Here is a 17,047-nt window from a genome sequence, read left to right as displayed (position 1 = left end):
GTTACCATCGGGCAAGGCTGGAAACTTTGACCATTAGATATGCAAAACTGTGGAACTTTAATTCTGGAAGAGACCTCGGAGATGCTCTAATCCATCCCACAGGATTTAAGATGAGAAATTACAGCTCAGAGAATTTATGGCTTGCCCCAAATCATCCTGCTAATTGAAGAAAGGGCCAAGACTAGAACTTGGGTTCCTTGGTATTTTAATTATACCTCAGATTGTTGATTTACTATGTACCAGGTTCTATGATAAATATTTTACTTTTATTATCTCATTTAATACTCATAAAGCCTATAAAAAGCTACCATTCATTTGTTTATGTCATTTATACTTATTATACACCTACTATGTGTCAGCCACTGTCCTAGATGCTGGGGATACAACCAGAATCACTATATTCATATTCTTATATTCTAGTGGGAGCAATAGACAATGATGAAATAAACGAACAAATATGATCATCAGACAGCGATGGCTGCTACTGTGAAAATAAAACTGGCTAGTATAGTGCATGGTGCCTGAGGTGGAAGAGGATGGCTTTAAACTGAGGAGGTGACATTTGGACTGAGGCCTTAGTGACAAAAAGAGTGTTTCAGACAGAGGAAACAGCAAGTGTGAAGCCCCAAGGAGGGAAGGAGCTTGGTATATTCAAAGAATAGGAATCAAGTCAGGATGATCAGACCGTATTAGTGAGGGTAAAAGTGAAATAAGATAAGAACCATGAAGGGTCCTCAAGGCCAAGGTAAAGAGTTTAGAAAAGTGAAAAGCCTTTGGGGGTTTAAAAAAGCAGGGAAGTGAAATGATCCAATTTACGATTGTTATTGTCACTTTTCTATCACTTCCTCATTTTACAAATAGGATACCAAGGTACACAGAGGTCCTGTGACTTGCCCAAGGTCATTCAGTGATTAAGTGGCACAGGTGGTGGCATCAGTTCTAAGTTGAACAACTCCAGATTCCATGCTGTGCTGTTTCCTTTTTTTTCCCCCTGTACTCACGCTATTCCCACATTTAAAACAGTTATACTAGTAAATTAAATGATTTTTTTTTTAACTTTAAATGCTTGAACTAATGTTTTCCTCCCTGAAAAATGGGTCAGGGGCAGTGTGCTACACTGCATTCTGCTCTTAAAAGAGTGAAGGAACTCTGATTTTGATGTTTAAAAGTCTTCCAGCAGCTACTTCAATAAATTTTGTTCTATCTGGTTTGCCATTATTTTTGGAAACTGGCCAGGCTAATGCAACAGAACAGTGTGGTGGGCACTGGAGCATCTCGATGGAAATGTACAGAAAATGGAAATTAATAATGTGGGAACCCTTTAGTGTTCCCTCCTGTGAACCTGAAAGAATTAGCAAACATGGTGATCTAAAGGCAGCTAATTCTTCTTTGTCTGTCCTTCTGAACAATCCAGTCCCAAAGCCAATAGATAGGGCTGATCAAGGGATATTCAGTGTGCCCAGCAGGTGGGCATCATGGGAGGAAGGCTGAGGTGGCTCAGGAAGAATGTTGCAGCCCAGGTGGGGTGAGGGGAGGGTATTGAAGCCAGAGCGGGGTGAAGAGGATGTCTACACTGGGGACAGGGAGGGCAGTGGAAGCGATGAGCAATAGTTATGAGCAAAGCTAGTGCCCAGATACTGTTCTCTAAATAACATGGAAGTTGGCTTAAAGGGTCTTCTACTGGCCAAATCTGGGGTGCTTTGAGCATAAAAGATGATAACAGATTGTAACCTAATGAATAAAACAGGAATTTATGAGTCCATATTAATATAAACAAGCAAATAGCTAGAAAGTTTCTTGAGGAATGGGATATTTACAGTCTCATGGTGCCTTCTTATGAAATACTTATACATCACCAAAAAAAGCGTAATTTACACTGTGGTCTGCCAGGTTTCTCCAGTGAACATCACCAGTAATAGAACAAGTAAAAATTATGTGCCACCTGGTGAGTACAGTGAGAAGAACACAGCATCACTTCTGTGATATTCCTGCCAAAGATGTCTAAACCCAAATCTAACCATGAGGTTTCAACAGAAAACCTCAAATCAAAGGGCCACTCTTTAAAATAACTAGCCTGCAATCTTTGACAAATGCCAAGGTCATGAAAGTGAAGGAAGGATCCAGAGGCTGTTGCACACTGAAGGAGACTAAAGAGCCAGGACGATTGAGTGCACTCTGCGATGCTGAGCCGGCTGCTTTCCCTAGAAAACACTGACTGGGACAAGTGGGTAAACCTAGGTGGCATCTGACGCTGAGATGGCTACAGTGTTTCAGTGTTAATTTCCAGATTTCAATGGTTGCATTACAGTTACAGAATAAATACACTAAAGCCTTCCTGGAGGTGGTGAGGCAGAATGCCAGCAGCTTACTCTCAAATGGTTCAAATGTACTGTTTTTGCAACTTTTCTATATGTTTGGAATTGTCTCCAAATAAAAAGTTTAAAAAATTAAAAGCGGACTAGAAGGTCAAGGGACCAATGTCCTGCATACACTGTGCAGCTGTATTTAAAATGAAACCTTGTTTGAAGTATGATGGCTCTGAAACCAGATTGCCTGTGTTCAAATTCTACTTCTGAGTGTCCTTGGGTGAATTATTTATCCTCTCTGGACCCATTTTCCTTATCTATTTGATCACATGGTGGATAACAATCCATTTTACAGGGTTGAGAGGAGAATTTAGTGAGATAATCATGCAAAGACCCTAGAGCAGGTCCTAGCATATGGTAAACAGTCAACAAATACTAGCTACTATTATTATTCCTTAAGGCGTAAAAACATCTCTGTAGTTTATCCTTCTCAGTCCTTTAATAACACACCTCCCTTGAATGAGCTCCAAGAAGGTCCCTCCTTGTACTGAACTGCTCCCTATGTTCAGTGGTGCTATAACTAAGCTCCAGTGTATATGACCAATTATGCTCTAAAAGTGAATATCCACAAGCATTCTGAGATTATGGTGACAGGGTTATAGGCTTCCTAAGAGCTGCTGGGGAGGCTTATGGTCCATCTTTGGCCAACTAGACATAATTGTGAGATTTGGCCAGATAAAAACATTTCTCCAAAGAAGATATACAGATTGCCAACAAACACATGAAAGGAAGCTCAAAATCACTAACCATTAGAGAAATGCAAATCAAAACTACAATGAAGTATCACCTCACACCAGTCAGAATGGCTATCATCAAAAAAATCTACAAACAATACATGCTGGACAGGGTGTGGAGAAAAGGGAACCCTCTTGCACTGTTGATGGGAATGTAAACTGATACAGCCACTATGGAGAACAGTGTGGAGGTTCCTTAAAAAACTAAAAATAGAACTACCATATGACCCAGCAATCCCACTACTGGGCATATATGCTGAGAAAACCATAATTCAAAAAGAGTCATGTATCACAGTGTTCATTGCTGCTCTATTTGCAATAGCCAGGACATGGAAGCAACCTAAGTGTCCATCGACAGATGAATGGATAAAGAAGATGTGGCACATATATACAATGGAATATTACTCAGCCATAAAAAGAAACGAAATTGAGTTATTTGTAGTGAGGTGGATGGACCTAGAGTCTGTCAAACAGAGTGAAGTAAGTCAGAAAGAGAAAAACAAATACCATATGCTAACACATATATATGGAATCTAAAAAAAAAATTGGTACTGATGAACCTAGTTGCAGGGCAGGAATAAAGAGGTAGACATAGAAAATGCACTTGAGGACACAGAGTGGGAGGGTGAAGCTGGGCGAAGTGAGAGTAGCATGGACATACATACACTACCGAACGTAAAATAGATAGCTAGTGGGAAGCAGCCGCATAGCACAGGGAGATCAGCTTGGTGCTTTGTGTACACCTAGAGGGGTGGGATAGGGAGGGTGGGAGGGAGATGCGAGAGGGAGGAGATATGGGGATATATGTGTATGTAGAGCTGACTTACTTTGTCATAAAGCAGAAACTAACACACCATTGTAAAGCAATTATACTCCAGTAGAGATGTTAAAAATATATATGTGTTGATTGCTAGCACCCACAGCCAAGACTGTGGAGGGCCCCAAATTACTTTCTCTGGGTTTGAAATCTAGAATTGCACATTGTAATTCCATTTTTAGATCTGCAAAGGCCTTTGGAGATCATTGGGTCCAGCCCTCTCATTTTTATAGGTGAGGGGACTGAGGCCCAGAGAGGTGAAATTTACCCCGCATAGGACCACACCACTGGAGCTTGGAGGTATCCCGACACAGAGGTTAAAATAGTTTGGGTGATGCTGGGGTCCCATGACAGAAGGAGAAACGATGTGGAGAAATGCACATCTTTCAGGTGATAGTGGAGGAATTTACCAGATTCTAAGTGGGGACCTTTGCTGGTGGGGGCGGGGGGCCCTGACCTACTAGATTCCAGCCTGGGGGACCCATTCTGACAGGCTAGTAAGGTCTCAGCTCTGGAATCCCCTGCGTTTTCTCAGTGCAGCTGTATAGTATGCCTTGCAGACCGCAGACAAAGTGCTGCCTAGTCTTTTGACTGCCAGCACTGTGTCCCAGCAGGTTCCTGTGTGGCCAGGCAAGGTGTCAGGCCCTTAGCCCTGAGCCCCTGACTGTTCTTCTGATTCAATAGTTGAGTCAGATTCCTCAAGTGTTCTGATCACTTTATGTCCATTCCACAGTTTAGGAGACTCCAACTATTTTTGGTAGGAAAACAAATATCCTCGGGGCTGCTAGTGAGTTTGTCAAGACACATCCTGATTCATCATACAACCACCAAGATACAAAGCCCTAAAAATAGGGAACTTGCTTTAATATTTCGTTTGGCATCAGAATACTAAGTTCATTAACTGCAGTCAGTATTTCAGACTGATTTCACTTGATTTCCTGGGTAGGATGCTCTTTGGCCGGGAAGGGCAACTTTTTGTTTATCTTCGTCTCTGCTTGGCTTCAGATTAAGGCTTTATGCATTTAAAAAAAAAAAAAACAACTTTTCACCACCCATCTGTTTAATAATTATTTTCCCTTTTCTTTTTTTAACTCGTTATGCTAACATTACTGTGTCTAAATAGAACGTCTATATTTGATTGCATTGTTAATTTTAAAACTTTTTTCCTTGTTTGTTTAATTAGAATTTAGAGTATACCAGAACTAGATCCCTTTCAATAATGCAAGGATCAAAATTACTTTCATAAATCCCAGTAGATTAACTGTAGTGTCTGTGTTTATCTCAAAGATTCATTAAGGAGCAAACCTTTCCTGTTTTCATTTCTTTCTTTGGAGGGAAAAAAATCATTAAATTTTTACTTAAATATGGTTTGTTCAGAATTTAGCTTTTCCCCAATTGGTATTTCTATGTTTTATTAAGCTGCACAATGAACTCTGGGTAAAATGTGTTTGTAGGATGAAATGAGAATGAAGTTTAATTGTTACATGTTACATGATTATATCCTTCCAGCTGGGCATGATGGTGTGGGTTATGTAAAAGGGTTTTCTGCGTTGTAAAGAATATTCTTCTTTCAGTCATTTTTCTTGTCAGTCCTGTGAAGTTAGGTACTGGACTACAGAATTTAACTGTTTGTCCATATTATTTCTTGGCTGTCATCCAAGTAAGCAATGTCTTATAGTCCATAATAGTAGGTGTCTCTCTCTCTTTTTCTCTTTCCCTCCTCCTCACAACCTGTGTATACAATGTATACAAATACATTCCTGCATTGCTATAATATTTCAAAGACATTGCCTTTGGTGTATGTTTGCTGCAGCAGCTGTAACTTAAGGACAGTTGGGGGTTAATGATTTTTGTGACTTGGATAGTCCTGCTCTGATTAAGGTGTTTCTTTCTACCAGCTGTGTTTGGATAAACTCTTCAAGAAACTGGCTTGAGTTGGTTCATTTAAACATAATCATTTGACCCACATTCTGAAACATGTTACCTTCCATGCTTGGCATGCAACCAGCCTGAGATTTTCCTGTGTTTTGGTTGCAGAAGATGGGAAAAACCATGATTCAGGCGCAGCACCAGCCGGAAGGAACCTCTTTGGGGTTAGGTGATGCTCCATTAGTATCTGTGGTTTATCCATTATATCAATTAAGGGGATTTGGGGACACTTAAATTGTCATATAATTTTAAACTTATTGAAAAATTTCAGGTATAGTACAGATAGTTCTAATTCTATTACTTAGATTCTACATATGTTTACATTTTGGATTCTCTGCTTTGTCATTTTCTCTCCCCTCTTCCCGCACTGTGTGTGTGTGCGTGCATGTGTTTGTGTATATTTTTCTCTGAACTTGGAGACATCACACCCCATTACCCTTAAATACTTGAGTGTGCGTTTTCTAAGATGAAGCACATCCTCTTTCATAACCACATTATAAAAGTAGGAAATTTAACATTAATGTAGGACTACTATCTAATCCACAGTCTAGATATAAATTTTGTCAGTTGTCTCAAGATCTTCTCTAATTATTTTGATGTTTCAAAACACAGACTCTTGATTTTGCTACCTCTGTGTTTGACCGTTTCCCCCTCATTATCATATTTCATTGAAACTATATTAAGAATTGTTTGGTTTCTAAAGCGCTGCTTTATGTTTTATTGAAAGTTTTCATAAGTATGTGAGCCCAAGTTTCTTAAGGGCAGAGCCTGTTGTGTTGTTAAACTTTGTTTTGTTTTTTATACATTTATTTATTTACATTTATTTATTATTTTTGGCTGTTTTGGGTCTTCATTGCTGTGCACAAGCTTTCTCTAGTTGCGGCGAGCAGGGGCTACTCTTCCTTGTGGTGCACAGGCTTCTCTCGCTGTGGAGCACAGGCTCTAGAGTGTGTGGGCTTCAGTAGATGCAGCACATGGGCTCAGTAGTTGTGGCTCACGGGCTCTAGAGGACAGGCTCAGTAGTTGTGTACACGGACTTAGTTGCTCCGCGGCATGCGGGATCATCCCAGAGCAGGGTTGGAACCCATGTCCCCTGCATTGGCAGGCGGAATCTTAACCACTGTGCCACCAGGGAAGCCCATAAACTTTGTATCTCCTAGATCTCTTAACTCACTGCCTGTATTTGCTAAATGAACAAATGGATAAAAGCCCAATTTTAGATCCCAGGTATCTCAGCTTTCTAATTATTAATCACTATGACTTTTTTTTTTATGAGGGTAACTTCTTGTGCATCAGCTTACCTCTTGTTTTGTGTGGCCTCTGACATAGGCGCATTAAGTCTAAACTCTTTGTGAGGTTGTATGTACTCACATTTGCCTTCTCCACAAAAGGGATATGTTGGGGATCCATGGGAAGCATTTCCCTTCTGTTTCCCCAGAACCCACATCTTCCTTCCCATTAAAAACATAAAACTAGGTCTAGGGACTTTATTGTTCCATCTCTAAATTCCCATTTAATTAACTGTATGAGGCATTTGGGGACATCTCTTCTTGAAAGTTTTTCTTCTCTCGCACGACATTTATTGTTTCTGCCATTTAGTCACTTGGCAAAAGACAGCAGTGATTTGAAAGAGGACAGAGGGAGTTGTGGGGCGGATGAAAGGTCTCTGGGCTCAGGGTCACATGATCTAAGTCCTGGCTCCTTTACTGGCTGTTTGTGTGACCTTGGGACATGGTTCTAAGCTTCATTTTGCTGATAAAGAACTGAGGCTCAGGGGCTTCGCTGGTGGCGCAGTGGTTGACAGTCCGCCTGCCGATGCAGGGGACACGGGTTTGTGCCCCGGTCCGGGAGGATCCCACATGCCGCGGAGCGGCTGGGCCTGTGGGCCATGGCCGCTGAGCCTGCGCGTCCGGAGCCTGTGCTCCGCAACGGGAGAGGCCAGAACAGTGAGAGGCCCGCGTACGGCAAAAAAAAAATAAATAAATAAAATTAAATTAAATTAAAGAACTGAGGCTCAGAGGGGATCAAGGACTTGGATGAAGCTGTAGATAGACCATTTCAGAGATAGGACTCTTTGTCCTAGCTTTGCCACTTACTGGAGCAAGGGTTAACCTTTCTGGAATAATCATTTATGAAAACATTAATTGTCTCTCTAGAGCCATGCCTGGCACAGAGTCAGGGCTCAGTATTCAGATTTACGGTGATAATGATGAGTCTAATTTCTATATTATCTGTAGCACAAGTTTAAGTCTTCTAGTCTACTTACGCCACCAGGAGTGGCAGGCAGGCTTCATTTCAGGTGCTAATGGGATCACTTTGTGGACCCTGCCCAGAGCACCGTGCGGGGAGAATTCTGGTCCCAATTCTGTCTTCTCTTCCTCTGTCCTCTCATCTTCTCCTTTCACATCCAAATCACTATTGATAGTTAGTGCAGAACAATTTAGCCGTCCTTTAGACTGAAGGAGGAGGATGATTGCTGCCCCCGTAAGTGAGACTGGCTTTCTCTGATGAGAAAGAGAGAGAGAGGGAGAAAGAGAGAGAGGGAATGAGAATGAACGAGGAAAGGGGGGAAGTGGGAGGGATGCACTGAGAAGGAAAAGAAAAGCAGAGGTCAGGGAATTCCCTGGCGGTCCGGTGGTTAGGATTTAGTGCTTTCACTGCCGGGGCCCGGGTTCGATCCCTGGTTGGGGAACTAAGATCCCACAAGCTGTGTGGTGAGGCCAAATTAAAAAAAAAAAAGAAAGAAAAGCAGAGAGCGGACAAGCCAAAAGAGGTCAGGGGAAATGAGAAGGCCCTCAGGGGCGAGGATGTTCCTGGTTTCCGTGTGGCATGACCCATCTGGGCAAGTGAGAAAACGGGTCACTCGCCTAGGAATTTTCTGGGTAGAAACTGTCCTGAACGAAGTGTTGTGTTATTCCATTGACTTTAGGAATAATTTATCGAGCACCTCTGAAGGCCAAGTCTTCATCCTCATTGTTGCAAAATGTAAATGAATAAGAGACAGGTCCACTGCTATGTCCCTAGGTGCCAGGGGCTCCTTCTGCCATAGGCCCCACCATGCCCTATAATTCACTTCAAACAAAGCTTCCCCACATGAATTGCTTAGTGTGTGTCTGCCATCTTGGCTAGGCTGTGAGCCCCATGAAGGCCAGAGTCTATGTCTGTCTTTCTTACCGTGTGTCTACAGAATTGCAGTGTAATTCTGACACCAATTACCTGGGGTTAGGTCAAATTTCACAGGTTAAGGGCTCAGTCCTCCACAGGACTCCCCTCCCTTCAGACACTAGCCATAAGCTCTGGGGTTCCTAGGCCACCTGGACTTTTGACCAACTGGCTACAAATTCAGGGCTTTGCACTATGCCCTGAGGTTCAGTAATAGGCTTGAATGACTCAGAGGACTCAGGAAAACACTATATTTATGATCATGGTTTTATTATAAAGGACACCAAACAGCCAGCTCAATGAAGAAATGCATAAAGTGAGGTCTGGGAAGGTCCCCAAAACAAAGCTTCCTTGTCCTCAGGAGACATCACCCGCTTGGCACATCAGTGTGTATCACCAACCAGGAAACTCAGCCAGGCTTCGGTGTCCAGAGTTTTTACTGGACACCAATATGCAAGCATGATTGATTAAATTATTGGTCATGTGATTAAACTCTGTCACCAACCTCCTTTCCCTCCCTGGGGGTCAGCTGACTGTTGGGTGGCTCAAAGCCCCAACCCTCTAATCACATGGTTGGGCTTTCCAGCCTGGCCATGCCCCATCCAGAAGCCACCTATGGGCCCACCATGAGCCACCTCATCAGCATGAACTCAGGCATGGTCTGAGAAGTGTGACGTAATCACAGTTTCAGGTGAGCATGAAAGTTGATTATGTGAACCCAAGTCTCAGACAGAAGCTAAGTTTGAAATGATGCAATCATGCAATGATGAAATCCCGCCTTCATCTAGATCAGTAAACGCAAATATCTTAAGAGCAGATAGACACGAGGGCCCTGTGGTTGTGATGTGCGATACTGAACTGAAAGCCACAGTTAACTTTCTCAGTTTGGTCAGGTTGGGGAGCCCATTCTTCCTTCATTCTTTTCTTTTACCAAACACTTTATTGAGATATGATAGACATACAAAAAGAGCTGTGCATATTTAATGTATACAACTTGATGAATCTAGAGTAGATATTTTTCCAATATATATTTAGTGAGTGAGCGCATGAGTCAATTTCCTGTAAGAGCTCTTTACCCCGTCCTTTATGTTTTAGTCCATATGTCAACTGACCCTTCTCCCTTCCTCTGGTCTTCTCCAAAATTCCACCTCCACAACTTGTAGCAACGTGGAAGCAATGTAGGGTGGACAGAAAAGGCAGAATAGGATGGTGTTGGACATGGAGACTAGAGGAGTCTAGAACTGGACCTGGCTCCATTATTTACTAGTCGTGTGACCTTGGACAAGCCACTCAACCCCTCTGCACCTCGGTTTCTTCATCAGTAAAGTGGGGATAATGATCGTTTCTATCTGGTAGGTTTGTGATGTGAATCAAACAAGCTTATATAGATAGATCACAGCACTGCCTTGGCACATAGTCTGTGTGATGTAGTGTTACCTGGTATCATCATTACTTACCATTTCAAAGAGGAGAAGGAGGGAAAAGTTTAAGTCCTTCGATTTGAAATTGTTTGGCTGTTCTCTGAAGCCTTGCTTTTCCACCTTGCAGCTGCTGAGTTACCTCTCCATTTTTTCCCTTCCCACACTCAGCCTTCCCCTTCCCTGCCTTCCCTTCTCAGATTTTCCCTCCCTGGGCCTCTCAGTCTTTTACTCCAAGCTTGTAGACCCCCAGCCTCTGCGGCATCCTGTCTTGTTGAATGCCAAAGGCTTTTTTTTTTACTGAGAATGGAGATGTTGCTTGCATTCGTTGACATTCTTTTTAGGTATCTTTTATGGACTGGATGTGTAGCTGACCTGCCCCTTAATGTGACTCTGAGCATGGAGGAGAGAAGGGAACAGAAGGAGACAGGCAGCCAAGAGCCGATGGAGTCAGATTATGGACAGACTTGAGTAGACAGTGCTTAAATCCATTGGCAGTAGGGAACCATTGAATGTTTTTGACCAGAAGCATAGGCACAAGGCAAGTATTTCACAAACGGTCTTCTGGGTGTGATTATTCCAAAACCCTCTGCATCAAAACAAAAGGTAAGGCAGCCACAGTGCTGGAAGACAAAGAGGCTGTACCCTCTAAAATCCACATGGTCATTTCATAAAAAGCACCACAGCCCGAGTTACCCTCCTTCTATCTCATCGAAGGCAGCATACATTTTTCTAGTGCCTGTCATCAACCAGGCTCTGGACCAAGCCCTATTCCTCTACATGAGTGGTTCTTCTGAACTGTTTTTATTGCAGGAACTCCTTGAGGTCTCTGATCCTTCATTTCAAAACAGCAAGATTTCTTCAGCTCTTGAAGAGGGCAGTTATCACCGCCCTGACATCTTTATTGTACAAACCACTTAGTGCAAAGCAGGTTTTTGCCTGATTCTCAATGTCTCTCCAAATTGGAGACAAGAGAGACGCTGACAGAGATGGCTGGATTAAAGTAGGGTTCCTAATAGCCACCAGCTGTCCCTTAGTTTTCATCATGAAAACATCAGAGGGTCTGCGGCAACCCTGTGCTTCCTCTGATGTTCTTTAAATTGGGAAGAGAGCCAGCAGTCGGATACTCCCAGACTGAGGACCATATCACCATCAGCAGTGGCTGTTCTTCCCTGGTGACAGATGAAGTGGGTGACAGAGGGGTAGCCACAGCCCCACATCTACCTCAGGTTGGAAAAGACGCTGTCATTTTTCCAAATGTGAATACGTGGTTGTCCTGACAGCTCCTCTCCCCTTAGTGAGAAATCAGTGTCCTGGGCCAGCAGCGAAAGTTTCCTGAAAGAAATCCAGGCTCGTTAGAGAGATCCAGCATGTACAGTCACCCAGATTCCTTAGAAATTGTGGGGATGAAGGACAGAAGGAAGACAGAAGGGAAATTGGGAAAGAGAAGGTGTGATTTCTGAAAAGAAGAGTCTTGCTGCTGCTTCCCGACAGCCGGTTCCGTCAGACACGTCTGCCCGGCTGGCAGGTGGGGAGCCTGCTTGGAAAGCTGGACAGGGTGGAGATCTCTTTGCCCCCTTAGCACCCACGGAAAACTTAGCCCCAGGGAACCGCTCGGTGCCATCCACACTTAAATCTCTCTCATCATCACAGCATGCGTATGCCCAGCGTCTCCCCGCCTTCCTTTCTGCCTCTCCTCAGCCAGAGTATGTGAGCTCTGAAGCTCTCCCTTCAGCCTCTTGGTGCTCTTGGAGCTGTTGAGGAGCCCCCATCACGAGCCCGCTGATAGCAAGTGTGCTCTGCAGCTGTGATCAGAGATGGGCCGGGCGAGGGGGCCCAGGGGCATGGACATTAGGAACATTTCTCCCAGAATGAGGGCTGAAGTGTGTCTAATCAGCGCTGCCTGCGTGGCCCTTGCCCGGCGTCTGCAGCCAGGGGACCCAGGGGGCAAGAGGCAGCTTGGCCCTGCCGGCCCAGGCCCTGTGAAGATGAGGTCTCAGGGCGAGGGAGATGCTGGAGACAGAAGGAGAGGCCAGAGCTTCGCAGAAGAAGAGATGGTGGGGTAGCTCGGTCCGTCCTCAGCTGGTCCAGAGTGAGGTGGGCATGTGAAGATGTGAGCTGTTTAGTGGTTTTTACATTTGCATTCTTTGCATGGACGACAGCTAACACTCTCAGTTGCCTGAGGAATAGAGGACGAGGAGGGGCCGCTCTCTGGGGCCTTCTCCCAGATCCATGCAGCGGCCAGTTCCCACTTGTCTCCTGCCCAGATCTTCCAGAGATGCTAAGAAGTGCTTGGATCTAACACTGCCCTCTGAAGAACTTTCTGCTGAAATGACAGAAGATTCTTGGCTGCTAGAATAGAACTAAATAAGGCTTTTAAACAATACATAAGCAAAATTATCCTTCTCTTCTCTCTGCTTTAGTCAAGTTTGGCTGTGGTGCCCTGACTTTGGGAGAAGCAGGGGCTCAGCCTGGAGGGGACTGACCGCTTGGTCCCTGCCAGCAGATGCCCGAGGGACTGCCTAACGCTGACCAGCAGCTCCCAGAAGTTCCCAGGCCTCCCTATAGCTTGAGGATTAGAACAAATATCCATTGTAGGAGCTTAGCCATGGAAGAAACCAAGGAAACTAAAGTCAGGGGGGTTAAGTGACTTGTTTAAGATCATTTATTTATTTGTTCAAGAAACAATTGCTGAGTACCAGGCACTGGAAGGAATGTTAAAATATGGTATGCACAGAGTGTTTTGGAGTCACCAGTTCCAGCATGTTCTTGTCACACACAGTGTCACACACAAGAGCCTTTTCAAACCCAGATGCCTTCATGTCGAGCTGGAAACATCATCAACGCCCCAGCCTAGGGAAATGGGAGTCTGGGGTCTGTGCTCAGTCTTATGCCCTGACTCCAGCCTCCCTCTGCCCACATGTGCCACCCCCCCATCCACGGAGCTGCCACCCCCCTGCAAATCCTTGCATATTTGCCCATTCTTTCTGTGCTTTGGCCCAAGATTGCCAAGGATGCTCCAGTCACCTCTGTCAACGTTCTGTCTGGAAACCTCCTTGCTCAAGGCTTTGAGTTCATTAGGTATTTTTTCTAGCCTCCAGGTTACTTTCGGTAACAATTATACCAAGTGTCTTGCCATTACAGAACATGGGCACCATTTTTCCATCTCCTATAATATTTTCCTTATCATTTTTTAGCTCTCACAATATATATCGCAATATATAAAAACATATTGCAATATATGAAACATACATATTGCAATGTATAAAAATATGTATATACCTCACCACCTGTGATCTGTTCCCAAAGCCAATACCACATACTTTAGTTTTATTACAGCAGCATCCGCTTGTGTGGACCTATTACCGTCTCAGCCAACTATGCTGAAGAACAGATAGCCACAAAATATCGGTAGCGTATTGCAGCAACAAGCAGTGTTTCTAGCTCCTGTGACTGCAGGTCAGCTGGGCTTGGCTGGGCTGGGATCCAGGCTGCGTGCTTAGATCAGCTCTGTTCCATTCCATGTGTCTCGTTCTTCTTGGACCAGCAGGCTCCTGGGGGCGTAGCCTCTCATGGCCACAACCGAACTGGGGTTTGGGGACAAGTGGAAGCACACGGTGTCTAGTAAGGCCTCGGCTCAGAACTCGTTCACTGTCAAGTCGGCCTGTACTCCATTGGCCAGACACAACATCAGTGAGACGAAGATGCATGTTCTCTTTCCAGTAGAAGCAACTACACAACCACGGGGCAGAGGGAGGGATGAAAACTCGAGAAGATAGTGAAATCTGCTCCAGCTATCCTGCTGCGTAGGAGGGATATCTGGGCATCTGACAGTCTCTCAAGAAGACTTTCCTCTTGCTTTTAGCCCCAGCATCAACCCCTTCTTCCAGAAACCCCTTGTCCTGCCAATTCCTGAGCTGTTTCTGGGTTATGCGATGTAAATCTTGCTGCTTCTTCCCTTCCTCACCACCTCCTTAGGATTCATATTTTCAGGTTTGTTAAGTCAGCTACCACTTGCCCATCTGCTTTCCAGCTTTCAAATTTCATTGCTTCTGTCTCTTTTTTCACATTTTCTTTGTCCTTGTGGGTTTATGCCTGTAATAAAATCCTTTTACTCTCATTTTCGTGGGGTTTGGGGAAAGAATAAGGCTAAATGCATGTTTTCAATCCATCATCATTCCCACCTGTCTCCTTCTTGACACCTTAATGATCAGCCTTCCTTCCCTCTTCAGCTCATCTGGCTTTAATTACATGCAGCTTAGAGCCCCTTGTTGCCCGGAGACAACCGAGTAGAGGAACTGTGATGGAGTGCCTGACCGGGTGGTGACTCACTTCTCAGTCTGTCTGGTTGTTGGAACACAACGTCAGCTGCAGAATAACCATTTCTGACTCAATGTTGTGTCCATAAACACAGATATATTTTAAGAAATCATCTACCTCTTCAGAGTCCATAAATATATAGTATCACTATTTTTAATCTGAATCTGAGGCATAAGAATTATTCACTTGAACACACACACACATACACACACGTACATGCGTAACACACGATAACAAGCTGGATTTTCTTATACTAAGTCAGAACGCAAAAGAATACAAAATATGGCTACCTAGTCTGTTTTGACTGCCTTCATTCTTTTCCTATCAGTTCACTAACAGTGATAGGGGTGGGAAAGATACTCTATAACTCCTGGTTTGATCAGCTCTTTCATGTTTTCCAAAATATTGGTTGACCAGTAGAGCTTCCCATTGGATGGACGGCAGGGCTGAGGACAAGAGTGCTCCAACAGTAGTGACATTTACATCATAAACTGTTTGACCCACAGCCTCTCTACCTCACTGGGTGTGTGCAGCTAGAGTAGCAGAAAAAGTTATTGCAGGTGAAAATCATTTCAAAACTTAATGGAAATATTTTGCAGTGCTATCGGAACAGGGACCTATAAATATATTTCCAAGCAGGAGAAGAAGGGAGAAAAATGATCTGTAACAATTAGCAAACCTTGAATCAGAGAACTGGGGTTCAAATCCTGATCCCACTTCTTACATTCTGTATAACCTTGGGTAATTTTCTTGATCTCTTGGAAGAGGAAACAGGTCTCCTTGCTCATGGAGTCATTGGAACAATGACGGGAGACAATGAAAGCTCTTCGTTAAATAAAAGTTCTATTCAGTACAGGTTTTATTTGGGGATAGTTATGAATATAAGTAGTTTATACAAGGTGGGTGGGTAGTGAGAAATCTATTTCTATGTACCTTTCATTACTTGGAACACATTAGTCCTGGAAAGCTGAATGAACTCTCAGGTGTTCACTGTAAGGTACAGTTTATGATAATTAACAACCTGATGAGCATTTGGTAAGTGCCGTGCCCCCTGTTCTAAGCACTTTACATATAGGTCATCTAATCCTCAGAACAAATCTATGAAGTTGATTCTATAGATATTATGTTCACCATTTTAAAATAGGAGGAACTGGAGATTGGTTCAAGATGGTGGAATAGAAGGATGTGCATTCACTCCCTCTTGTGAGAGGACCAGAATCACAACTAACTGCTGAACAGTCATTGACAGGAAGACACTGGAACTCACCAAAAAAGATACCCCACATCCAAAGACAAAGGAGAAGCCGCAATGAGATGGTGGGAGGGGTACAATCAGAGTGAAATCAAATCCCATAACCACTGGGTGGGTGACTCACACACTGGAGAACACTTATACCACAGAAGTCCACCCCCTGGAGTGAAGGTTCTGAGCCCCAGGTCAGGCTGCGCAACCTGGGGGTCTGGCAGTGGGAGGAGGAATTCCAAGAGGAATCAGACTTTGAAGGCTAGCAGGATTTGTTTGCAGGACTTTGACAGGACTAGGGGAAACAGAGACTCCACTCTTGGAGGGCACACACAAAGTAGTGTGCATCAGGACCCAGGGGGAAGGAGCAGTGACCCCATAGGAGACTGAACCAGACCTACCTGCTAGTGTTGGAGGGTCTCCTGCAGAGGTGGGGGTTGGCTCTGTCTCACTGTGAGGACAAGGACACTGGCAGCAGAAGTTCTGGGAAGTACTCCTTGGCGTGAGCCCTCCTGGAGTCCGCCATTAGCCCCACCAAAGAACCTATAGGCACCAGTGCTGGGTCACCTCAGACCAAACAATCAACAGGGAGGGAACTCAGCCCCACCCATGAGCAGACAAGTGGATTAAAGTTTTACTGAGCTCTTCCCACCAGAGCAACAGCCAGCTCTACCCACCACCAGTCCCTCCCATCAGGAAGCTTGCACAAGCCTCTTAAATAGCCTCTTCCACCAGAGGTCAGACAGCAGAAGCAAGAAGAACTGCACTTCTGCAGCCTGTGGAATGAAAACCACATTCACAGAAAGATAGACAAAATGAAAAGGCAGAGGACTATGTACCAGCTGAGGGAACAAGATAAAACCCCAGAAAAACAACTAAATGAAGTGGAGATAGGCAACCTTCCAGAAAAAGAATTCAGAATAATGATAATGAAGATGATCTAGGACCTCGGAAAAAGAATGGAGGCAAAGATCGAGAAGATGCAAGAAATGTTTAGCACAGACCTAGAAGAATTAACAAACAGAGATGAACAATACAGTAACTAATATGAAAAATAC

The 17,047-nt window shown here is 44.0% G+C and overlaps 1 protein-coding gene across 3 annotated transcripts in view; it reads left to right on the top strand.

Moving 5' to 3' along the window:
* Positions 1-17,047, top strand: part of NCALD (neurocalcin delta) — a 439,862-nt gene that overhangs the window by 197,662 nt on the left and 225,153 nt on the right. The window lies entirely within an intron of this gene.

The sequence above is a fragment of the Phocoena sinus genome, chromosome 17 (genome assembly GCF_008692025.1).
Source record: "Phocoena sinus isolate mPhoSin1 chromosome 17, mPhoSin1.pri, whole genome shotgun sequence".
Classification (NCBI taxonomy): domain Eukaryota; kingdom Metazoa; phylum Chordata; class Mammalia; order Artiodactyla; family Phocoenidae; genus Phocoena; species Phocoena sinus.
Note: the sequence above shows the minus strand (reverse complement) of the source record. Positions and strands in the feature narration are given on the sequence as shown.